This window comes from Amia ocellicauda, chromosome 6, assembly GCF_036373705.1.
Source record: "Amia ocellicauda isolate fAmiCal2 chromosome 6, fAmiCal2.hap1, whole genome shotgun sequence".
Classification (NCBI taxonomy): Eukaryota; Metazoa; Chordata; class Actinopteri; order Amiiformes; family Amiidae; genus Amia; species Amia ocellicauda.
In genome coordinates, this window is record NC_089855.1 from 49,975,907 (window position 1) to 50,000,665 (window position 24,759).

Here is a 24,759-nt window from a genome sequence, read left to right on the forward strand (position 1 = left end):
TGATCTGACAGACTATAAGGAACAGCGGACAGTCTTTCTCGCTCTCTCTCACCTGAACCAGTAACTCGCTGCCACAGCTCAACCTGTAGCTCTGTTGCCAGAACCGGAACCAGAAACCAACTAAGTCTTTGCCGGCAACAGAAGAGTTAAACTGGGAGAAGGAGATTGAGCCGTACGAAGAATTCTTTTAAAGGACTTTATTAAATAAAGAACTTTACAGACTGCGCTGCCCGCCTGTGCCCACCTGATCAGTGGAGTTTTACAGCTGGACAATTGACTAAGTCGACTGTATACGAAAGTGTCAGTCATTTAAATAGCTATTTGAGTCTTAAGAAACTTGACCCTTGGAACAAACACGGCCCTGCTTTCCCCAAAGACTTTGTCTTCAAATAAGTACGGTGAGAGACCCTGCTTGCCAAGAAGATTTTGTGCACAACCTTGGAGCCTTCAAACCAGTGGAAAATCTGTTTGGAAACGACTCTACTTTCGCGAAACCCCAACTTCCAGGTGTATCGACTGAGTGGAAGTTCTTTGACAAAGCCGAACCAGACTGCCTTTGTTCCAAACCACACGGACCTCGTGCCGTGTGCTGTTATCTGAGCCCGAAGCCAGAGAGGCCTCTCTGCGACGAAGTTCAGATAAGTTTAACAGTTAGGAGTTCATGATTCATGACATTTGAGAAATCAATTAGAAATGTTAATCTGTGATTCATAACTCTAGAATGTGTAATATCATTTAGTTTTCTTAAATATAAATGTGTGTTGTATTAAACTGTTTTGTTGATAATTTTAGAAATAAAATCTGTCAACGCCGAGAAATATCTTCTCATTCCTGTTTAACTGTTTAGTCTGAAATTGACACAAGTTAATAGACATTAGATTATTGGTGGCCTTGCCTATCCTTAATCATTGAATAATAATCAGTTAAGGGAAATTGTGGTAACAAGTAATGATAGGATCTTTCTCGGCACCTAAACGTGAATGAGACTGATATATATATATAACGAGAAGTTACCTGACATAAATACTAACCTGCGTAGTTATTTAATGTCTGACTAATAATACTAACGAGAGACTCACCTTCGTCTTACTAACCGGTATTGTAGTCAATGTGTTTATAACCTTTTTTGTTTAACGATTTGTGTTATCATATGTGATCCCATGGTCTTTGATTTGGTCACGGAAGTGATTTGTCTTCGATTTGTTGATCTAGAGTTGAATTGTAATTAGTTTTTCCCTTTTGTATAATTAGTGTAGTGCTACATTTAGTTTTTGTTTTGAATACATTTGACAATTTATATCTTTGGAATTGGTGTCTGCGTCCAATTATTACAGAAATTGAGTTCTACAAGATTCCAGGATTCGTGATAAGGTGATACTATAAATTCACTTCTTTAATTGAAATGTATAAGTGTACCTTACGCTACAGCATGCGAGAGGCAGCGGGATCGATGCCCGCATTCTCCAAGGCCTCAGGCGCTCGTGCCCCGGTTTCGGGGGAGAGTCGCTCACTTTTCTTGCCGCAGACACAGGCGCAAGGCATTGCCTGTTTGCCGTAAGGTTATCAGACACAACGCGCCGGCGACGGCTGCAGCATTAGCACGCCGGCTGGCCCTTCCGAAGTTCCCCAAAAACGACCGAGATGCCGCTTCGACGTCGTAACCCCAGGAACGACCGCAAAGGCACTCCAACCCTCAATCTTCCGATCCGAAGTCAGACCGAAGAGACTGTATGATGTTTTAGATTAAAGATAGTATGCAGACCGAGCAAGTTAGATTTATCGAGCTAGCAAACAGCCATTGAGGCACCTGTTCGGGACGTACCCTGTAGAAATTCCTGTCAACGATAAAAGGATCAAACGGTGGAGAAAAAGCCCGCAGGATGTTTGTCAAAACTCTGTTTGTGGACTGAATGGCTTTCCCAGATTGGCAGGGACTGTTTTTGGTATTGACTGAGGGACAGTTGTAAAAGACAACCTCTCACCGGACCTCTGGCATACACCAAAGAAAGCCACCTCACCTCTCCCCCGGATCTCACAAAACACAATCCCCCCCGCCCCCAGGGAAGACAGACCGCAATCGGACTCGGGCTTGCACCTTTTGATTGGATGAACGGCCGCAAACATTCTATGTCATTTTCTTTTAAAGCTTCACTCGTGCTTGTAAAAAACCGAGGTCTCACTGAAAGAATGCCCTGACGTGGTTGCTTCCAAGCTAGCTGGTTTACAAAGTTCCTTTTCGCTTTAACGATGATTTCCAAGAAGGGAAATAATCTATCTGTAATCTGTCAACACAGGCACCTTCTTCTACGTTAAGCCACGCGGTCACCACCAGGAAGATGAACGCACCAGGCCGACCCGGAGTTCTCGCCAATTCGTCTCCAAGCCTCCCAAGAGGGAACATAAATAGGCCTTATTCGCAGACACAGGCCCTCACGCAGGGAGACCACCGCTTCACCACCACTGCCCCTGCTTAGGGCCCCAGGTCCCACCGAGACTTGAACTCGGATCGCTGGATTCAGAGTCCAGAGTGCTAACCATTACTCCATGGGACCAAGCCCGCTGCCCTCCTCTTGCCCGTGACGAAGGTTTCTGCTCTACGCACACGTCTCATCTGTTGCACGGCCAAGTCCATATTGAGCCAAGTTGCGCCCAGAGTGCTGCGTGTGGCGGGTCACTTCCGGAGCTGTCCCTGGTGGTCTAGTGGTCAGGATTCGGCGCTCTCACCGCCGCGGCCCGGGTTCGATTCCCAGCCAGGGAAGGTGGATCTGTTGCTCTTCCCATAGGACCTGTGTGGTGCATTTTCTCTCTCTCTATCTGTGATTAAATCCTTACTTATATACATATGTCCATGAACGTTTCTGGAGCTCATGTAAATCACATCACACGACGGGCCGTGATCTTTTCGGTCACTTTGAAAGTTTTGCTCATGACAATCCTTTTCTATTGCGGCACGATGGCTGCCACCGAGGAAGGAAAGTCGTCCGCAGTTGGCTGCAAGCTTGCCTGAAGCGCAGGAAAGACTTACTCGCGACGTGCCACTTAAAGACTGAAGAAGTGGGGGTCGGCCTCACCGAGAGCCCTGAGGATCAGCTCACGTGGTAGAGTGCTCGCTTAGCATTGTAGCGTTATGTTGGGTGTATTTGGATAAGAGCATTTGGGCTCTGAGCTGAAGCACTGATCTAAAGAAAACCTCTCCCCCCCAAAGTTATCAGATTCCCTTAGCTCATCCGCTTGGAACTGGTTTGCATCAAAGTGACAGTTTTGGGGAGCATGGCACCAAGAAGAGGCCAAATAGTTTGGAATTCTGCTATGAGATGTCTGGAGAAAGGGGCCTGTAGGTGATAAAAACTCTTTGAAGTGGACGAGAGCCGAAATCCCGACATAGAGCTACGAACCCAGGCCAACCGGCATTTCCAAAAGATGGCATGGATTGACATCAGTCATAAATCAAGCCCCCCCCAATAGGACACTGGGGGCTGAAACCGAAATCCAATCTCAAAAACTCAAGAACCAATCACCTCTTGATCTGACAGACTATAAGGAACAGCGGACAGTCTTTCTCGCTCTCTCTCACCTGAACCAGTAACTCGCTGCCACAGCTCAACCTGTAGCTCTGTTGCCAGAACCGGAACCAGAAACCAACTAAGTCTTTGCCGGCAACAGAAGAGTTAAACTGGGAGAAGGAGATTGAGCCGTACGAAGAATTCTTTTAAAGGACTTTATTAAATAAAGAACTTTACAGACTGCGCTGCCCGCCTGTGCCCACCTGATCAGTGGAGTTTTACAGCTGGACAATTGACTAAGTCGACTGTATACGAAAGTGTCAGTCATTTAAATAGCTATTTGAGTCTTAAGAAACTTGACCCTTGGAACAAACACGGCCCTGCTTTCCCCAAAGACTTTGTCTTCAAATAAGTACGGTGAGAGACCCTGCTTGCCAAGAAGATTTTGTGCACAACCTTGGAGCCTTCAAACCAGTGGAAAATCTGTTTGGAAACGACTCTACTTTCGCGAAACCCCAACTTCCAGGTGTATCGACTGAGTGGAAGTTCTTTGACAAAGCCGAACCAGACTGCCTTTGTTCCAAACCACACGGACCTCGTGCCGTGTGCTGTTATCTGAGCCCGAAGCCAGAGAGGCCTCTCTGCGACGAAGTTCAGATAAGTTTAACAGTTTGGAGTTCATGATTCATGACATTTGAGAAATCAATTAGAAATGTTAATCTGTGATTCATAACTCTAGAATGTGTAATATCATTTAGTTTTCTTAAATATAAATGTGTGTTGTATTAAACTGTTTTGTTGATAATTTTAGAAATAAAATCTGTCAACGCCGAGAAATATCTTCTCATTCCTGTTTAACTGTTTAGTCTGAAATTGACACAAGTTAATAGACATTAGATTATTGGTGGCCTTGCCTATCCTTAATCATTGAATAATAATCAGTTAAGGGAAATTGTGGTAACAAGTAATGATAGGATCTTTCTCGGCACCTAAACGTGAATGAGACTGATATATATATATAACGAGAAGTTACCTGACATAAATACTAACCTGCGTAGTTATTTAATGTCTGACTAATAATACTAACGAGAGACTCACCTTCGTCTTACTAACCGGTATTGTAGTCAATGTGTTTATAACCTTTTTTGTTTAACGATTTGTGTTATCATATGTGATCCCATGGTCTTTGATTTGGTCACGGAAGTGATTTGTCTTCGATTTGTTGATCTAGAGTTGAATTGTAATTAGTTTTTCCCTTTTGTATAATTAGTGTAGTGCTACATTTAGTCTTTGTTTTGAATACATTTGACAATTTATATCTTTGGAATTGGTGTCTGCGTCCAATTATTACAGAAAATGAGTTCTACAAGATTCCAGGATTCGTGATAAGGTGATACTATAAATTCACTTCTTTAATTGAAATGTATAAGTGTACCTTACGCTACAGCATGCGAGAGGCAGCGGGATCGATGCCCGCATTCTCCAAGGCCTCAGGCGCTCGTGCCCCGGTTTCGGGGGAGAGTCGCTCACTTTTCTTGCCGCAGACACAGGCGCAAGGCATTGCCTGTTTGCCGTAAGGTTATCAGACACAACGCGCCGGCGACGGCTGCAGCATTAGCACGCCGGCTGGCCCTTCCGAAGTTCCCCAAAAACGACCGAGATGCCGCTTCGACGTCGTAACCCCAGGAACGACCGCAAAGGCACTCCAACCCTCAATCTTCCGATCCGAAGTCAGACCGAAGAGACTGTATGATGTTTTAGATTAAAGATAGTATGCAGACCGAGCAAGTTAGATTTATCGAGCTAGCAAACAGCCATTGAGGCACCTGTTCGGGACGTACCCTGTAGAAATTCCTGTCAACGATAAAAGGATCAAACGGTGGAGAAAAAGCCCGCAGGATGTTTGTCAAAACTCTGTTTGTGGACTGAATGGCTTTCCCAGATTGGCAGGGACTGTTTTTGGTATTGACTGAGGGACAGTTGTAAAAGACAACCTCTCACCGGACCTCTGGCATACACCAAAGAAAGCCACCTCACCTCTCCCCCGGATCTCACAAAACACAATCCCCCCCGCCCCCAGGGAAGACAGACCGCAATCGGACTCGGGCTTGCACCTTTTGATTGGATGAACGGCCGCAAACATTCTATGTCATTTTCTTTTAAAGCTTCACTCGTGCTTGTAAAAAACCGAGGTCTCACTGAAAGAATGCCCTGACGTGGTTGCTTCCAAGCTAGCTGGTTTACAAAGTTCCTTTTCGCTTTAACGATGATTTCCAAGAAGGGAAATAATCTATCTGTAATCTGTCAACACAGGCACCTTCTTCTCCGTTAAGCCACGCGGTCACCACCAGGAAGATGAACGCACCAGGCCGACCCGGAGTTTTCACCAATTCGTCTCCAAGCCTCCCAAGAGGGAACATAAACAGGCCTTATTCGCAGACACAGGCCCTCACGCAGGGAGACCACCGCTTCACCGCCGCTGCCCCTGCCAAGGGCCCCAGGTCCCATCGAGACTTGAACTCGGATCGCTGGATTCAGAGTCCAGAGTGCTAACCATTACTCCATGGGACCAAGCCCGCTGCCCTCCTCTTGCCCGTGACGAAGGTTTCTGCTCTACGCACACGTCTCATCTGTCGCACGGCCAAGTCCAGATTGAGCCAAGTTGCGCCCAGAGTGCTGCGTGTGGCGGGTCACTTCCGGAGCCGTCCCTGGTGGTCTAGTGGTCAGGATTCGGCGCTCTCACCGCCGTGGCCCGGGTTCGATTCCCGGCCAGGGAAGGTGGATCTGTTGCTCTTCCCATAGGACCTGTGTGGTGCATTTTCTCTCTCTCTATCTGTGATTAAATCCTTACTTATATACATATGTCCATGAACGTTTCTGGAGCTCATGTAAATCACATCACACGACGGGCCGTGATCTTTTCGGTCACTTTGAAAGTTTTGCTCATGACAATCCTTTTCTATTGCGGCACGATGGCTGCCACCGAGGAAGGAAAGTCGTCCGCAGTTGGCTGCAAGCTTGCCTGAAGCGCAGGAAAGGACTTACTCGCGACGTGCCACTTAAAGACTGAAGAAGTGGGGGTCGGCCTCACCGAGAGCCCTGAGGATCAGCTCACGTGGTAGAGTGCTCGCTTAGCATTGTAGCGTTATGTTGGGTGTATTTGGATAAGAGCATTTGGGCTCTGAGCTGAAGCACTGATCTAAAGAAAACCTCTCCCCCCCAAAGTTATCAGATTCCCTTAGCTCATCAGCTTGGAACTGGTTTGCATCAAAGTGACAGTTTTGGGGAGGATGGCACCAAGAAGAGGCCAAATAGTTTGGAATTCTGCTATGAGATGTCTGGAGAAAGGGGCCTGTAGGTGATAAAAACTCTTTGAAGTGGACGAGAGCCGAAATCCCGACATAGAGCTACGAACCCAGGCCAACCGGCATTTCCAAAAGATGGCATGGATTGACATCAGTCATAAATCAAGCCCCCCTCCAATAGGACACTGGGGGCTGAAACCGAAATCCAATCTCAAAAACTCAAGAACCAATCACCTCTTGATCTGACAGACTATAAGGAACAGCGGACAGTCTTTCTCGCTCTCTCTCACCTGAACCAGTAACTCGCTGCCACAGCTCAACCTGTAGCTCTGTTGCCAGAACCGGAACCAGAAACCAACTAAGTCTTTGCCGGCAACAGAAGAGTTAAACTGGGAGAAGGAGATTGAGCCGTACGAAGAATTCTTTTAAAGGACTTTATTAAATAAAGAACTTTACAGACTGCGCTGCCCGCCTGTGCCCACCTGATCAGTGGAGTTTTACAGCTGGACAATTGACTAAGTCGACTGTATACGAAAGTGTCAGTCATTTAAATAGCTATTTGAGTCTTAAGAAACTTGACCCTTGGAACAAACACGGCCCTGCTTTCCCCAAAGACTTTGTCTTCAAATAAGTACGGTGAGAGACCCTGCTTGCCAAGAAGATTTTGTGCACAACCTTGGAGCCTTCAAACCAGTGGAAAATCTGTTTGGAAACGACTCTACTTTCGCGAAACCCCAACTTCCAGGTGTATCGACTGAGTGGAAGTTCTTGGACAAAGCCGAACCGGACTGCCTTTGTTCCAAACCACACGGACCTCGTGCCGTGTGCTGTTATCTGAGCCCGAAGCCAGAGAGGCCTCTCTGCGACGAAGTTCAGATAAGTTTAACAGTTTGGAGTTCATGATTCATGACATTTGAGAAATCAATTAGAAATGTTAATCTGTGATTCATAACTCTAGAATGTGTAATATCATTTAGTTTTCTTAAATATAAATGTGTGTTGCATTAAACTGTTTTGTTGATCATTTTAGAAATAAAATCTGTCAACGCCGAGAAATATCTTCTCATTCCTGTTTAACTGTTTAGTCTGAAATTGACACAAGTTAATAGACATTAGATTATTGGTGGCCCTGCCTATCCTTAATCATTGAATAATAATCAGTTAAGGGAAATTGTGGTAACAAGTAATGATAGGATCTTTCTCGGCACCTAAACGTGAATGAGACTGATATATATATATATATAACGAGAAGTTACCTGACATAAATACTAACCTGCGTAGTTATTTAATGTCTGACTAATAATACTAACGAGAGACTCACCTTCGTCTTACTAACCGGTATTGTAGTCAATGTGTTTATAACCTTTTTAGTTTAACGATTTGTGTTATCATATGTGATCCCATGGTCTTTGATTTGGTCACGGAAGTGATTTGTCTTCGATTTGTTGATCTAGAGTTGAATTGTAATTAGTTTTTCCCTTTTGTATAATTAGTGTAGTGCTACATTTAGTCTTTGTTTTGAATACATTTGACAATTTATATCTTTGGAATTGGTGTCTTCGTCCAATTATTACAGAAATTGAGTTCTACAAGATTCCAGGATTCGTGATAAGGTGATACTATAAATTCACTTCTTTAATTGAAATGTATAAGTGTACCTTACGCTACAGCATGCGAGAGGCAGCGGGATCGATGCCCGCATTCTCCAAGGTCTCAGGCGCTCGTGCCCCGGTTTCGGGGGAGAGTCGCTCACTTTTCTTGCCGCAGACACAGGCGCAAGGCATTGCCTGTTTGCCGTAAGGTTATCAGACACAACGCGCCGGCGACGGCTGCAGCATTAGCACGCCGGCTGGCCCTTCCGAAGTTCCCCAAAAACGACCGAGATGCCGCTTCGACGTCGTAACCCCAGGAACGACCGCAAAGGCACTCCAACCCTCAATCTTCCGATCCGAAGTCAGACCGAAGAGACTGTATGATGTTTTAGATTAAAGATAGTATGCAGACCGAGCAAGTTAGATTTATCGAGCTAGCAAACAGCCATTGAGGCACCTGTTCGGGACGTACCCTGTAGATATTCCTGTCAACGATAAAAGGATCAAACAGTGGAGAAAAAGCCCGCAGGATGTTTGTCAAAACTCTGTTTGTGGACTGAATGGCTTTCCCAGATTGGCAGGGACTGTTTTTGGTATTGACTGAGGGACAGTTGTAAAAGACAACCTCTCACCGGACCTCTGGCATACACCAAAGAAAGCCACCTCACCTCTCCCCCGGATCTCACAAAACACAATCCCCCCCGCCCCCAGGGAAGACAGACCGCAATCGGACTCAGGCTTGCACCTTTTGATTGGATGAACGGCCGCAAACATTCTATGTCATTTTCTTTTAAAGCTTCACTCGTGCTTGTAAAAAACCGAGGTCTCACTGAAAGAATGCCCTGACGTGGTTGCTTCCAAGCTAGCTGGTTTACAAAGTTCCTTTTCGCTTTAACGATGATTTCCAAGAAGGGAAATAATCTATCTGTAATCTGTCAACACAGGCACCTTCTTCTCCGTTAAGCCACGCGGTCACCACCAGGAATATGAACGCAGCAGGCCGACCCGGAGTTTTCGCCAATTCGTCTCCAAGCCTCCCAAGAGGGAACATAAACAGGCCTTATTCGCAGACACAGGCCCTCACGCAGGGAGACCACCGCTTCACCGCCGCTGCCCCTGCCAAGGGCCCCAGGTCCCACCAAGACTTGAACTCGGATCGCTGGATTCAGAGTCCAGAGTGCTAACCATTACACCATGGAACCAAGCCGGCTGCCCACCTCTTGCCCGTGATGAAGGTTTCTGCTCTACGCACACGTCTCGCTCTGTCGCACGGCCAAGTCCAGAGTGAGCCAAGTTGCGCCCAGAGTGCAGCGTGTGGCGGGTCACTTCCGGAGCCGTCCCTGGTGGTCTAGTGGTCAGGATTCGGCGCTCTCACCGCCGCGGCCCGGGTTCGATTCCCGGTCAGGGAAGGTGGATCTGTTGCTCTTCCCCTAGGACCTGTGAGTAGATAGTAGGGTTTTTTGGGCGCGGCCTATTTTGTTATGACGTATGCCCTAAGCTTATTAATATTCCTACGTCATAATTGGGGGGCGTGATTTTAGAGTTATTTCCTTAATTATTCCTACGTCATATCCGTCAGAAAGTGTACACCCCTAAAACCCTGAACAACAAGGCCACCCATAAAGACCCCCCCCCCCCCCCTGAAGGCAACGCCCCGAAACTCTCCTCTCTATTTAAGACCCCGCGCTGCTTTTAGGCAATACCTCTTTAATTCTCAGCATCTGAAACATCCCGCTTCTTCAACATGTCCAGCGACATCAACATGAAGCCCCGCAAGAAACAATCCCGGGCAAGGGTTCCTGTACTCACCAATTTGAAGATTGAACGCTCCTGGGTGTTGTTCTGGGGGGGTCGACGGGGTTACCGCTTTAAAAGGGATCCCAGCTATGTTGGAGTGGAGCTTTTTGCTTTGGGAGAGAAGGAGGGTACGTTGGAACCTTTTGAGACGGTGATTGAATGCTCTTTTGAGGACTGGTTGAAGGTGATGGCATGGAGAGACCTGGGGCTTGTGGATAAGACTCTAGAAGGCTTGCAAGAGGGTCCAAGAGAAGGCGAAACGGAGTCTCCGACTCAGAGTTTTGAAAGGTGTGAATGGGAAAGCTTGCAGAACTACGGTACAGTGGTGAAGAGTCTATCTCTAACTACTGATCGTAAGGTTTTGTTTAGCAGTACCCTGATTACAAACCCTATTGAAGGGGTTGTGGAGGATCCAGAAAAACAGGTTACTGAAATTATGTTTGACGCCGTGGACTGGCCGTTCTTGAAAGAGGTCATAAACTGTATAAATGATGGTTTTGACATCTTGACCAAATGTTCACAACTGGATTCTGTTAGAAGGAGAATATGCTGGATTATGGATTATATATCCCCCTTGAATGACGACGACGATGATAAAACAGACGACCTGTGGGGGGTTGGAGGGGGGTCTGACGGCTCAGGGTCTACTCTCTTCTAAGAGGGCGGTGTGTCGTGACGTAGTGAAGAGATAGGATAAAAGGCGCAACAATTCATTCATGGTTTAAAATTAAAGAGAATGTCTTACCCGAAAGCTGCGGACGTCGACAGGCTCTACAGGCCTCTTCAAACCCGGGATCACCCCTGGTTCTATTCCCCAGATTTTGTATACACTCCGGAACCCTCTGACTGCGGTTACCCTCCAAGACCTCAGACCCCGGTCCCTCAGGACGAAACAACATGCGGAGCGATGGATGTCCAAATGAGTCTCGGGGATCCCCAGCCTCTGGAGCTCATGGAGGGCCTCGATTTTGCCGAACTGTCTACCGTCTGTGCGTCTCAGGAGGGGGTCAGTCCAATGGATGTAGAAACACCCCACAAACCACCAGGCGACCCAATGAGCATCGGACGGTCTCGGGGGCGTGATGAAGACGCAGGATTTATGCCCGGGGTAGGTGTCCAAGTAAGCAGAGTGGTTAAAAGCACCCTGGTGTATATTCTGAGTGCTCTCATCGACCGAGCTCTGAAAGAAGTCTGTCGGGGGTGTGAAGTGAATCACCCCAGTCAGTTGAGATACAGTTGTTTGTTTGAACCAGACCGTTACTATTTCCTGTTCTATTTCAACGTGTTTTACAGAAGACTGAACAAACCGTGGCTGAAACCGGCACTAATCAAGGCTCTGTCTTACTCCCACATACATGTCATTGCTGGACAAGTCCAGAAAATCATAGATGAGATTTTGCTGGAGCTGAAAAAGGAGCCGTTTATAATAGAGAAACTTGGGCAGCTGCTCAATGACCTGGATGAGCCAAGTAGAAAAACCGCTGGCAAGCTAAAAGCTTATTTCTTCCGTAAAGAAGTTAAAGCTGGGGGCAGCGACGAAGAATTCGACATCTACGCCACTGATTCAGACTCTGACCTGAACTAAGGGACTTTGAACATGGGGAATGTTCTGGACTGCTGCTGCAACTGGTTCTGTCATCAACACTCTGCAGCTAACCTGAGAGCGCTATTACACCATGTGCTTGACAGAAAAGTAGCCAACGCGAGCCTTTTCTCTACAGATTTAACCATCGATGAGGATCAACTTTCAAACCTGGAAAAGTTAATGGTTGCTGTAACAAAGACCGGGGGGTACGAACACTGGGATGAAGCGCTCAAGGGGGCCAAGAATGATATTAGGCCATTTCATCAACATCTGTATGACCTTTTACTGAGCATGTTTAATACCCCTCTGTTTACTTTTAAAATAGGTCATATTGTTGTTTTATTTACATATGTAACTGAGGTGTGTGCCTACAAGATAAAGAAACAGGTATTTGTTGATATAGATCAAGTAACCAATCATCTGATTTCTTTTTGTCTGGACCGTAGAAAAAATTGTTGTGTATGTTATACTTTTCTCAAATGTCTAAAAAGGGGTATCTGCTCTCCTGAAGTTGAATAAAAAACCTTGTATAAAAACTTTGCGCATAGTGTGGGTCTGTGTGTTTATTTGGCAGAATGACTCGGCAAGCTCCCCAAATGCATGAACTATACTACAACCCAGCCAAGATTGGGGGTTTGGCGGGTAAGAAGGGTTTTCAAAGAGGACTCGCTGAGGCCGGCGTGAAGGTTAATGATGTGGTTGTTTCAGAATGGTTACGGGAACAAGACGCCTATACCTTACATAAACCTCTCAGGATTAACTTTAAAAGAAACCGTGTATATGCAACTGACATAGACTCACAATGGCAAATGGATCTAGTCGATATGTCAAATTTATCAAAACATAACAATGGTCACAAATTTATGTTGATGTGTATCGATGTGTTATCAAAATATGCCTGGGCTCGCATTCTACATAACAAAACAGGTCGGGCGGTGACAAGGGCCTTTGAGGATATATTGTCCCAGGGACGATGTCCTAAAAAACTGCAGACTGATAAAGGAAAAGAGTTTCTCAACAGAGAATTTCAGAATCTACTGAAGAGACACAAAATACATCATTTCACCACCGGTAATGAGCTTAAGGCATCGGTGGTGGAGAGGTTTAACCGCACCATAAAGACCAAAATGTGGAGATATTTTACAGCGGTCAACACGTTCAAGTATTTTGATAAAGTTCAGGATTTTATCGATGCTTACAACCAAGGGTATCACGCCAGTATTAAAATGAAGCCTATAGATGTTGATCAAAGTAATTCTTTTAAGGTCTATAAAAAATTATACGGCCCATTTATTAAGAAGGGGAAAACTACTTATAAGTTCAACATCGGTGATGTGGTTCGCGTTTCAAAGCTAAGGAGTACTTTTGCCAAAGGTTATGAACAAACATTTTCTGACGAATATTTTACAGTTACCGAACAGGTGGCTAGAGACCCCCCCGTGTACCGGTTAAAAGACTATGACGGGGAGGATATAGAAGGAACGTTTTACGAAGCCGAGTTACAAAAAATTATTGTGGGTAAAGACATTGTATACAGAGTTGAAAAGATATTAGCTGAGAAAACCCAGAACCGGAAAAAATATGTGTTGGTGAAATGGCTTGGATGGCCTGAAAAGTTCAATAGTTGGGTCCCGGAACAACAGGTTTGTGATATTCAAGCCTTATAACAACATGCCCGCTGGTGTGATGGGGTCATTACTTTCGATACTCAAGATGGAATCAGGAGGCTTCTACGTGACTCTACCCAGTAACGCCTCTCTCGATATATACCCTAAAAATGAAATATCCAGTTACACGGTACAATTTGGAAAATCTATAGATCTAAGGGGGTCGTGGGAAGTGGGGTTGGCGGAAATACAGTATCCTTACACTTGGGCTGTTTTACAAGATAAGGATGCCACCTTCGCCATTTTTGACGATGTTAAAAAGAGTCAATGGACATTCACGATGCAAGGAGGTTATTATGACAATGTGGATACAATATTAGATGAGATGCATAAACAGTTCTCAGAAGGCACCCCCAACATCAAGCTATATTACAACCCTATTAAAAACAGAGTGTACAAGGTGTCAAAACCTGGTATTAGCATTCAAACCAAAGGACAACTGGGGCGTATATTAGGGTTCTATTCTGACACAGAGAGCAGGTTCTCAGAAGTGGTGGCACCCTTCCCGGCTGACATCAGTGGCGGCTTTTACACTCTTTATGTGTATACGGATATCATAACACACCAGAGGGTCGGGGATAGCTATGTCCCCCTTTTGAGAAATGTACTTATTAAAGGTAAAAGCAATGACATGGTCACAATTACTTATGACAAGCCACACTACGTACCAGTCTCAAAGACCCACTTTGACAACATCACGATCGAAGTAAAATCGGATCAGAATATCAACGTACCCTTCCGCTTCGGTAAAGTTATTGTCAAACTACATTTTCGACCCCTGAAACAGTGTGTACATTATTAAAATGGCTACCTCGAGGGGTTATGTAGATCCTAGCGCCTATGTGGATTATTACAAGATGCAAGCCGTGAACGGCTTGCCCGGTTTTGTAGGAGCCCCCACAATGTATGGAGCCGGTCTAGGAGGACTCTTTCGTGGTCTCTTTAGAATGGCCGTACCCCTGCTTAAGAGAGGCTCTGCTATAGCCAGACCCCACTTGAAAACAGCGGCTAAAAATATTGTTAGTGACGTGTTCACCAATGTTATGAACCGGGCAGCTAGCCATGAGCAGCAGGAGGGTTCGGGTCTCATGGTAATGGCGAGGAGGGGGGGTAAAAGAAGAAACAGTATGTGTCCACCAGGGCGACGAAGATCCGTGGCTAACAAAAAACGAAGAAGCTCTCATTCTCCAACATATCGTGGAAACACTCGGAGAAGGAAGCAGCACAAGAAAAAACCTGCAAAAAGAAAGTCTCAAAGAAAGACAAATAGAGCCTCAGGATACATCTTTTAAAAATGTCTTTTGTCCACAGTCTATCGGAAGAATGCGTCAAATCAGAACTGGATCTGTTTACAGTTCCATACACTCAAACGAGTATAGATAAGAGCATATATGTAGATATACCCCCTCTTTCCGCAATTTCAGATACGGCCCCTCTGGAGTTTTTTATTGCTGGCAATGGCGAGGATTATATTGATTTGAATAACACATTTATTTTAATGAACTGTAAAGTGACTGATGAGGATGACGATGCAATCGAGAAGACGGCCAACGCTGGGGTCATCAATTACCCGGTGGCCACCATGTTTTCACAGGTGGATGTGACCCTGGGAGATCGGCTCATTAGTCAAAGCAGCAATACTTACCCCTATAGGGCCATGATGGAGTGTATCCTTAATTATAGTGAGGAGACCCTAAGCAAACAGTTCAGCCCCGGCCTTTTCTTCAAAGACACCCCGGAAGCTATGGACGACCAGGATCCAGAGGGACTCAATAAGGGTTTGCAAAAAAGAACGGCCTTTTCAACAGAAGGGAGGACCTTTGAGCTAATGGGACATATTCATGCAGACATATTTTTCCAAGAAAAACTCATGCTCAACGGGGTAGACATTAAAATTAAAATGATCCGTAGTAAAAGTGCTTTTTGTCTGATGACCCCTGATACTGAAAAATATAAACTGACCATATTATCGGCCTCGCTGTTTGTGAAAAAAGTATCCGTCTCCCCGGCGGTTAAACTAGGACATGCGCAGGCTTTAATGACGGCAAACGCCAAGTACCCGATCGAAAGAGTCTATATGAAAGTCCACAGTATCCCCGCAGGGACACGGGTGATGAACCAGGAAAATCTGTTTCTAGGCCAGCTCCCAAAACAGGTTATTATAGGTCTCGTGGATAATGATGCATTTACCGGGGTTTACAACAAGAACCCCTTTAACTTTAAACATTATAACGCGGAATTTATAGCACTGTACGTCGATGGTGTGCAGGTTCCATCCAGACCTTTTCAACCTGACTTTGAAAACGGCAACGCGGTTCGTGAATATTACAGTCTAGTACTGGCTACGGGTCGCCATCTCAAGGATCAACCTCTGCTGATCGATCGCCGGGAATACTGCAGCGGTTACACCCTGTACGGTTTCAACCTGACCCCTGACGAAGAGTGTGGACAACATTTTTCACTGATGAAGACGGGCAATATGCGTTTGGAGATGCGTTTCAAGCAGCCTCTACCACGCACTGTAAATATGGTCGTGTATGCTGTGTTTGACAACATTATTGAGGTGAATCAGAGGAGAAACGTTCTGTATGATTATTATTAAAATGAACACCAGAGAGCTCAACCACATCATGAATGCCCTGGACGGCTCACGGAAAGTGTTTCAAGGAGTCTACGCCTGCGACCAGCTGCCTAAATTTAAGATCAAGAATTTACCTGCAATGTACATAATCAACACACACCCTAAAAATATGCCCGGAGAACATTGGCTGGCTATTTATCTAAGGGAGGACCGCCGTGGGGAATTTTTTGATTCCTATGGAAACCCCCCGGATTTCAGACCTTTCCCTCGGAAGATCAATAACTTTCTGCTCAACAACTGTCAAGAAACCATTTACAGCGGTCGTCAAGTACAAAGTCTTCAGACCTTCACTTGTGGTCAACACTGTGTGTTTTTCTTATATCATAGATCTAAAGGAAGGTCATACCCCGATATTATGTCCTTGTACAGTGAGGATTTAGGCCAAAATGATAAAAAAGTGGCAGAGTTTGTCAGGACACTGTGGACCCCCCCTTATAACACAATTACTTACGACCCTAGCCAGCCATGTATACAGATGGGGTGTTCTTGTGAGGATTTTAAAAGATGTCATGCGTGTTAAAGTGAAAAAATAATGAAAACAGCCTTTGAATCATTAGTTTTGTTTTTATTCAACACAAATCTTATACAAAGCAGGGTTATGTTATAAATAAATGTACAACATTTGAAAATAAAAATAAAAAATAAAAAAATTGTTTGTCGGTTCCTTATTTACAGGGGAGACAAATAAAAACATGAGATTAATAAGCTTCCCAACGATGGATAGATCCTGAGGAGGGTTGCTCAACACGGTCAGAGTAATGAGATATCGGCGTCAGATCAGTCACCACCTCTTTACACAGACGGATTTTTTGTCGCGTTTCCTGGTTAGGGACTGTTGATTGGGGCATGTTCAGACAGGCCATCGCCTGTAGGAAAGCATTCCAGCCTACAGGTCGGCGACTATCGGGTACCTTATTAGTGCTAGTGACACTCTTCAACAAATCAAACATGTGTGAACCTTTGATCAGTTGTCCTTTAAAAACAAATTCACCCTGTTCATTCCAAGTCGTTACCCGCGGTTTCTGAACCATTTTGTGCAGAATATATTCTGCATGTCTTTTGCTTCTGGCCGGCATGTTTCTCAAAACATCCGTTACAACATCTCCCTCTGAACTCTCAACAGGTTCGGGCACCGCAACATCTTTATCAACCGTACCCCCCGCATCAGTCCCAGAACCATTTTCTTGAGAGGCCATGGTTAAAGTTAAAATGTTTTGATCTTTTTCACCCTGTCTAACCAGACGGAGGTAGCGCTGTAACGTGTTGCTATACATCTGGGCTTTGGAATACTGATTTAAATCGGCCCTGGCCAGTATAGCTTTCATTTCAGAGTCCAGGTTGTTTTCGGCCGTTTGTCTAATGGGCTCTGGCCCGACAACATTTTTTCTCAGTTTCTCAAGCTGCTCCTGAGGGATCAAAAACATTTTCTGAGCATATTCCATTATTAACCCACTCTGGAAGCTAGAAGACTGGTTAGGAAAGGCACGGCTATGCTCAACAGCGGTCCTATAAAACCTCCGGTTTGATTAATCTTCTTTCTTTTTCTTTTAATAGAATACTTCTTATTAGCGATGATCTTGATAACCGCTTTTTGTTTTTTGAGTTTAGAATGTTGAGAAGGGGTTAGGGGTATATTACCGCGTAAGATGTTAAAAGCTATTTCACACAGGGTCTCGATCAAATCCGAGGGGGCCCCTGCCAGCACAGCTTTCCTATGGCGCGGGCTCCCCTCAAATAACATTTGCAAAAGCGGCAGATTTCTTTTAATCCGAACAGACATTCTTATTTATTTCCTTTTCTTTAGCACATACACTGCCGGCCAATCGGGCGGGCACAAACCTGTTCTGAGGCGAAAGTCTTCTGGGGTTTGTGCTTTTAAGTCCACAATCAAGTACCCGTAGGGTTTTTTGGTGGCATCCTCAAATGCCTCCAAAAAGAATTTGGTCTGGTTAGGGTACATTTGACGAGCCAAGACGGTGACCTGTAGTTTATCTCTGGGGTTTTTAAAAAGAATTATATAATTGGCATTTAAATTAATAGTGCGGCTTTTTTTACCTTGAAAAAATAGATTTTGAACTAAATAAATAATACTTAAATTCCTATGATGAGTGTACTTTGTGAAAGCTTTTTCCACTTCACTGTTGTCACCGGCCTGCTCCATCAGGTCATCAAGGATCACTAGATTAGTTTGTCCGGGCGGGAACAGGTCATCGTCACACAACGAGGCGGGGAGACCTTGCACAAATTTCAGATTATTTTTTTTTGATGCCAAATCATCGTAGAGAGGTTGCCAGCAAGAGTAACACCACACTATGTTGTCAAGAGCTTGGGACACGGTTGCGTCCACATCTTCTATGATGTTCTTTACAAGATAGCTCTTACTCGAATTGGAGGGACCGGCTATAATACAGGAGAAAGGGTGTTGAAGTCTGTTATCAAAACCACTGCTAATATCCATAAGGCAGAGTGGTATAATCAGTCTTCAACACTCTTTTATTGTACACCACCCTGAACCGTTTGTTTAGTGATCTATTTTCCAATGTGTACCCCTTTTTATTGTGATAGATCTGATTTCCGGCTGTAATAATCTCGCGAGGAGGCGCGTCTTTCTCGGTTACAAAACTTTGTACCAGGGTCGTCAGAGACTTGATGTTAATGAGCTTGTTGTTACAATGGTTCAGAGTGAAACCCTTAACTTTCATACAGGTCTTACCCGCAGCCGTTCTGTATGCGTAAGTCTTAGGACCCCCTGAAACAAACTCCACTATGTGGTCCTGAGGATCTAGCTCGCTCGTTAACTCCCCAAGGTAGTCCCCGAGGGGAGGGACCCAATCCCCTGGCCTGGTGACAAAGATTACAGAGTCAGTATCATGATAGAGCGTGCGTTCCTGCAGCTGATCCATTAAGTTGTACAGATCAAGCCGGGCGTAAGCCGTGGTAAAAACCGCTATGAAAACATTAACGTTTCCCTGTTTGGTGGGGAAATCTTTAGGGGCCCTCCACTGGACCTGTGCCACGTGGTCATTTAAGAATTGAAAGTGTGATACTGCATGTTGTTTGGAAAAGATAAATTCTATAAACTGTTCAGGGGTTTTAATCAAGGTTGTGTTTAGACGGTTATTTCTTTCCCCAAACTTACCCCACAGACTGTTTAAAATCAGTTTGGACATTTGTCTCTTGGCGGGGTTTACAGTTATGTTCCCCGGCTCTAGACGGATCCCTTCCTTTTCAAAATATTGCTGAACGTACCGCTCTTTGGCAGCGGAGTCAACACACCATGAGGGATAGCCCGATGCCTCCTGTTTCCCTTTCAGATGGGTCATAATGTACTCAGCAAAAAGAGTATCAGATTTTTCAGAAAAATGCCAAACCTCATACACCTTACCGACTCTGTAACCTTTCTCCACCGCCTTGTCAAGCTCAATGCTACACCAGACACCCGTCAGCGCTCTCTCGTCATCACTGTGCAGACAAGAGGTATTTTGATTTTCAGTTTCCACACACGTTCTACACAGAGGGAACATCAATTTTCCCAAACACCTGTAAGGCAACACGGGTAGGAACAGCTCACGAGGAGGGTACATGGTGACTTTGATCAAACCAAAGTACTGTCCGATTTCGAGAAAGTCACGATAAACAATGGTTGGATGCCCCACCGGGTACATTTTGGTCTTGTTGACATAAGGGTACAGACTGGTGAAATCATAGTAATCTACTCTCTCACCCTCCTTTACCTCATAATGTAAACAGAGGGCGTTGGTACGACCCCCAAATAACGCATCCCTGGGCTCTAGACGTTCAGGAAAGTCCAAGGTTTCCATAAGCCGTTGTACCCCCACATCCTGTTGCTTCAGGGTCGTCCACGCGTGTTCCCAAATCACCAGTACATTCAAACCATAGGTGTTTTTTAAAGTTTCAATTCGTTCCTGGAAATCATAGTACATATCACCGCAGAGTTTTTGTGTTACGGGGTTAAAGGTGTTTGGGTCGAAGCACTGAGGACAGCCATGGTAAATACAACCAGCAAACTCATAAGCGGTACGCCGCCCGGACACGTCGCTAAAACCGTCTAAGTAGTAAGGACCCATTTTGACTTCCCCTTGATTTAAAGCATGTCTGATGAAGATGTTATCCCGGGCACTCAGATATTCCAGCCACTGTATGGAGACAGTCGAAAAGTTCTTTTGTCTAGCACGATAGTTGTCAGAAGTGGTGTCCGCTATAGTGTTTTTCTGCAAGAAATTGGATCGATACATTTTCATGCAGAGAGACGCTATGGTCACACTTTGCAAAGGGTCGAGACCCGACGTGTTGATAACCTCGGTGCGGAAACGCAAACAGGCTTCTTTAAGGATCACCACATCATTTTTACAATAAGCGGCCATCTCTTCTCGGAAATCAAAAACACCCCCCTTAACCGTATTGTACCATTTAAAGAATTCCTCCCTCTCATGAGACATCATAGTATCAACCCCATAATAAGAGGCGGGCGGGTAGGACCCTCGATAATTTTGAGTGTCCTTAGTATTAAAAAAATGGCAGAACCAACCTTTCTTCTGAGCCTCAAAACCCAGAGCTTTAGGCAAAGCGCTCAATTTCATGGGGAGGAAATTTAACGAGTCTATGTAACGTTGGTTGAAAGCCTCGTCGGTGAAACACATGATCTTGCTACCCTGAGCTATTATTTTTGGGGTCACCCCATTTTCCACCAGATACTTCATCAATATGTAAGAATCATAACCCTTAGCATTGTGGGCAATAAATGTGTAATTGAGGTATTTAGGACCGCGATACCGCGTAAAGAAATCCCTGACACAACTCTCACCGCTAGCTGACCACTCACAATCCAACATGTCAATACAGTGTATATAATTAGCAACATGGACCCCGTTTTCTTGCCGGCATTCAAAATCAAAAAAGACATACCGGTTGTGCGGCGGCTCCTTTTTAACCGGCTGAATAAAGCACTGGTGTTCAGACGCCGGGGTTAAATCCGCATTACAGATCCTACATCTCGGTTCCAGACATTTGTGTGGTTTAACCTCATGAAAACGGTACTGGAGGCAACACTGCGGGCAATATTTAGTTTGATCACAATAACTCCGTTTTTTAACCCCCTCAGCAGCGGCCCTCTGCACCTTATGTTCGGAAAAACAGAACGCGGAGAGACAAATCCTTAAGCAATCTTTACATCGGATGGTAGGGGCCAAACCCTTACGACATTGCGGATTGAAACAGACGTTACAGTAACCGTCACAGCGGTGCTTAAGCTTATCATTGAAGGCCTTATAACACCAATGACAAACATACGAACAACCCAAAAAAGCCGTCAAACTCTTTATTCCAAAGTAATGACTATCACTTAGGAAGAGAAACAGTGTCTGTGTATGGGTTTCAGGATGTGTCTGAAATTTCACAAATACTTCCTTTACCTCACAACGGTACCACACAACAATTTTTAAAGACAACAACTCCTCAAACATGGCAATGTCTGAAAAGGCAACCATCTGTTGAGAGTTTAAGCCGGCCCTCTGATGAAGCATTAAAGCCTCTTGCATAGCTTGGGGTTCAGGCATGTCGGGGGTGAGTAGTTTTATTAAACTGTAAGCAAAACAGAGCTTATTGTCCCCATTGGAACTCACCACTAATTGCCTGAGCTTGTTCCTAATTATGTCGTTCTTCAAGCATTTCGACAGTCTTCTAAGCGCCCCACCCTCAGGGTTAGGAACCACATTCATTACCAGAGACAGACTTTCATCAGCTAAGATGGATGCGTTACTTTGCAATAACGCTTCGATTTTAGCCAGAAATTCATCAACATCTAAATTATCTCCACTCAGCATTACAGATAGGTTGCTAAACAAATCATCCCCTCTGAGTTCTAACTGTACAACATCTCGAGGTCTGACCCTTTCAGCAACCTGTTCAAGCATGTTTTGCAAGGCCTCGTGTATGTTGACAAATATTTCTGCATAATTGTCACAATTTAAAAGTTCTGCAAAATTAAAACGCTGAATCATTTCAAAATTGTTATAGGCCGGTCTATCTATAATCACGGGATCACTGGTACTTTTGGACACATCATCATTTTGAACAAAGCCTTCAACCCCTACATTCTCACAGAGCATGTCATCCACAGCCTTATCAGTCTCAGAACCCTCCACATTCCGAACACCCCCACCGCTGACATCTACAAAACCCCCTTTTTGAGGAGGCTCATTTAAAGCCTGTAAAAGTCCTTCAAAGATATCCACCCGGTTAATGTCAAGACCCTCCTCTATAGTGACGGCTGCTTCTGCCGCCGTACTGTGTTCTAATTGTCTCAAATCATTTATAATAGGGGCAGAATTTGGTCGGGGTAGCGTCTCCAAAGCCTCCACCATTTCAAACAAATCGGGGTGAACTAGGGGTTGAACCTCTATAAGCGCTACCGTTGGGAGGTGGTTATTTAGATCATTGACCATCTGTAACAGGTCGGGGTTCACGGTAAGTCTGGTAATTCACATTCTATCGGTGGTGATTGGGGGTTATTTAAATCATTTATCATTTGTAATAGTTCCTGGTTCATTGGGACATCAGAGGAGTTCACAACAGGGCCGAGGGTGTTCTCTCGGGAAGGTCTTTTTGGGGCCCTAACTTGTTCATAATCCTTTAGTTTGTGAGTTCTTTTACCAAGTCCGGACATTTTTTTTATTTTTTATTTTTCCAACAACCCACAATAGTAAGGCGTTTTGTATCTATTAAAACATTAAATACGGTACAATTCGTTAGTAAGGGTATTAATAAGGGTGTTTTGGCTCTCTATCACAAGGTTTTGCCCCACTAACACAAGTCTTTGATTTAGTAACAAGGTATGTAGCAACTCATGCCGACCTTCAGGAAGTAGCTCCGGGGGATGGTGTCCTGGCTCAGCTGCAAAGGATGGTCGCTCCGGTAAATCTCGGTCGAAGGAGGCAGGGAGCGAGCGTATACTCACGGACGGAGACCAAGAAGGCCTTTGCGGTGACACCCTGGCCAATCGCGGTGTACTGTTCAGCGTTTCTGTAGCCAAGAAACGGGGCTGGGGGGACGATGTTGAAACCAGTCCGTCGTTGGGTGGTGTGTCAACCCTGACTGACGGCGACCCCTGAGGTTGTTGGTTGCCTGTATTTGTTCCGCCCGACAATGCGGCGGGCTGAATCTGGATTGTTGAATTACCCCCAGAAGGCTGTGGCCTGAGTAGATGTTGGGGGGTCTCCAAGACCACCGTGGGGGATCCTCTCGGTGATCTCTCCGGGGAAGATGTTTGATCCCACTTAGACGGGGTAATTGTCCTCAATAGCTCATCCACAGAATGACTATCCCAAGAGTCTTGGGAAGAATAAAAATATACATTACATTTACATCTTTAAACGGCGACAGAAATCAAACTTAAAACAACATGTCCAGGACCTTCAAAACCTTTAGCTTTTTTAGACCTTTGAAAATAGGCTTAGACATTCACTACAACGCCTTATTATTTACAGACAATATATTTATTAGGACTTGATAATAAATGTAAAACAGAGAAGCCTCTGTAAATAAACTGTTTCTTAAATGTAATATTGTTAATAAAACACTTTTTATACACACACACACCACATTTCATTTTTAAACGAACCTTCCAAGTGTAAACGCTTCCTGATCCCGGGACTTCCTGTTTCACAAACGTTTTCACGATCTGTTTAAATATTAAATACAATGAACACCTTCAAGCCTTTTCCTACAGCCACTTTAAAACAGAAGTATAATTGCGGGAGATAAGCCAAACAACTTACTAAAACCTTTCGGACAGCTTTACTTCCTAACCAGACGGTCGGGCAATCGGTCATTTCTAAACACATGCCCCAGAAACAAGCCTAGACCTGTCCGGACTTCTAAAGATCTTTCCCAGAACCCCCAAGACCTACAGGAAATGGGCACCCCTCGCTTAAATATTAGCCCTCAACGGGCAAACAAAACCCTTTTAAAAACATTAAAGTTTGAAAGATCTTACTTACCTCCAAAGAATAATCGTTTCTTATGTTTTTCAGCTGGTTTAGCTTTTTGCACTTCTGTGAAGGTAAGAGACATGTTTAACCTTTAACCACCCCGCTTTATAAAAAGCTTTAACCTCTTACAAGCGGCAGATATATACTCACCGCTATCAGATACAGGGGCTGACGGCCTTTCAGATTCTTGAAAGGTTACGGTTCTCGAAGGTAAAACTAAACAAGCCCTCGATGTGGAAGGCCTTTCGTTGTCTCGAACCACGTTTCTTAATACTGTTAGAAAGGATATTTTTTAAAATTAACAAAACGGGCCTCAAACATCTTACAGAAACGTTATACAAACAAACAGGGGTTTAGTTCTTACCCGGTCGGCAGACAGCCTGTCTAGGGACAACCACTTCTCTTGGTTGATCCTCGGAGACATTAATCACAGGCCTTTCGATAGTTTCTGTGTAATTAAAGAGACCGCCATTAATATATATTAAAACGTTTTCATAACTCTAATGAGCCGCTTCAAAACACAACCACACACCCATACATAAGAACCCTTGAGCGCAAACACAAAAATCTTACCGTCGTTGTTCCAGATGATCTCCTCAGCGTTGGGAATTAACTCCTGTTGACTGGCTGAAAAATAATTTTACAGAACTTAAAACAGAT

The 24,759-nt window shown here is 44.7% G+C and overlaps 5 non-coding genes across 5 annotated transcripts; 3 read left to right on the plus strand and 2 right to left on the minus strand.

Moving 5' to 3' along the window:
• Nucleotides 1-2,480: 2,480 nt before the first annotated feature.
• Nucleotides 2,481-2,552, minus strand: trnaq-cug (transfer RNA glutamine (anticodon CUG)). Its single transcript has one exon. It is a non-coding gene; the product is annotated as a tRNA-Gln (tRNA).
• Nucleotides 2,553-2,686: 134 nt separating this feature from the next.
• Nucleotides 2,687-2,758, plus strand: trnae-cuc (transfer RNA glutamic acid (anticodon CUC)). Its single transcript has one exon. It is a non-coding gene; the product is annotated as a tRNA-Glu (tRNA).
• A 3,450-nt stretch (nt 2,759-6,208) lies between these two features.
• Nucleotides 6,209-6,280, plus strand: trnae-cuc (transfer RNA glutamic acid (anticodon CUC)). The gene has a single exon. It is a non-coding gene; the product is annotated as a tRNA-Glu (tRNA).
• A 3,250-nt stretch (nt 6,281-9,530) lies between these two features.
• Nucleotides 9,531-9,602, minus strand: trnaq-cug (transfer RNA glutamine (anticodon CUG)). Its single transcript has one exon. It is a non-coding gene; the product is annotated as a tRNA-Gln (tRNA).
• A 135-nt stretch (nt 9,603-9,737) lies between these two features.
• On the plus strand, nt 9,738-9,809 carry trnae-cuc (transfer RNA glutamic acid (anticodon CUC)). Its single transcript has one exon. It is a non-coding gene; the product is annotated as a tRNA-Glu (tRNA).
• The last annotated feature ends 14,950 nt before the right edge of the window (nt 9,810-24,759 follow it).